Source organism: Arachis duranensis, chromosome 5 (assembly GCF_000817695.3).
Source record: "Arachis duranensis cultivar V14167 chromosome 5, aradu.V14167.gnm2.J7QH, whole genome shotgun sequence".
NCBI lineage: Eukaryota > Viridiplantae > Streptophyta > Magnoliopsida > Fabales > Fabaceae > Arachis > Arachis duranensis.
This window is the reverse complement of record NC_029776.3, coordinates 40,690,395-40,691,177: the sequence shown is the minus strand read 5'-3', so window position 1 is coordinate 40,691,177 and position 783 is coordinate 40,690,395.

The following is a 783-nucleotide window of genomic DNA, read 5'->3' as shown; positions in this document are numbered from 1 at the left end:
ATTCTTGAACATAGCTACTTATTGAGTCTTGGCCGTGGCCCAAAGCATTCTGTCTTCTAGTATTACCACCGGATACATACATGCCACAGACACATAATTGGGTGAACCTTTTCAGATTGTGACTTAGCTTTGCTAGAGTCCCCAATTAGAGGTATCCAGGGTTCTTAAGCACACTCTTTTTGCCTTGGATCACAACTTTATTTCTTTCTTTTTCTTTTCTTTTTCTCTTTTTTTTCGTTTTCTTTTTCTTTCTTCTTCTTTTTTTTTCGACATTTTCTCTCTTTTTTTTTTGTATTCACTGCTTTTTTTCTTGCTTCAAGAATCATTTTTATGATTTTTCAGATCCTCAGTAACATATCTCCTTTTTCATCATTCTTTCAAGAGCCAATATTCATGAACCACAAATTCAAAAGACATATGCACTGTTTAAGCATACATTCAAAAAACAAGAGTATTGCCACCACATCAAAATAATTAAACTGTTATAAAATTCAGAATTCATGCAATTCTTCTCTTTTTCAATTAAGAACATTTTTTATTTAAGAGAGGTAATGGATTCATAGGACATTCATAACTTTAAGGCATAGACACTAAGACACTAATGATCACAAGACACAAACATAGACAAACATAAGCACTAAAATTCGAAAAACAGGAAAATGAAGAACAAGGAAATTAAAGAACGGGTCCACCTTAGTGATGGCGGCTTGTTCTTCCTCTTGAAGATCCTATGGAGTGCTTGAGCTCCTCAATGTCTCTTCCTTGTCTTTGTTGCTCCTCTCT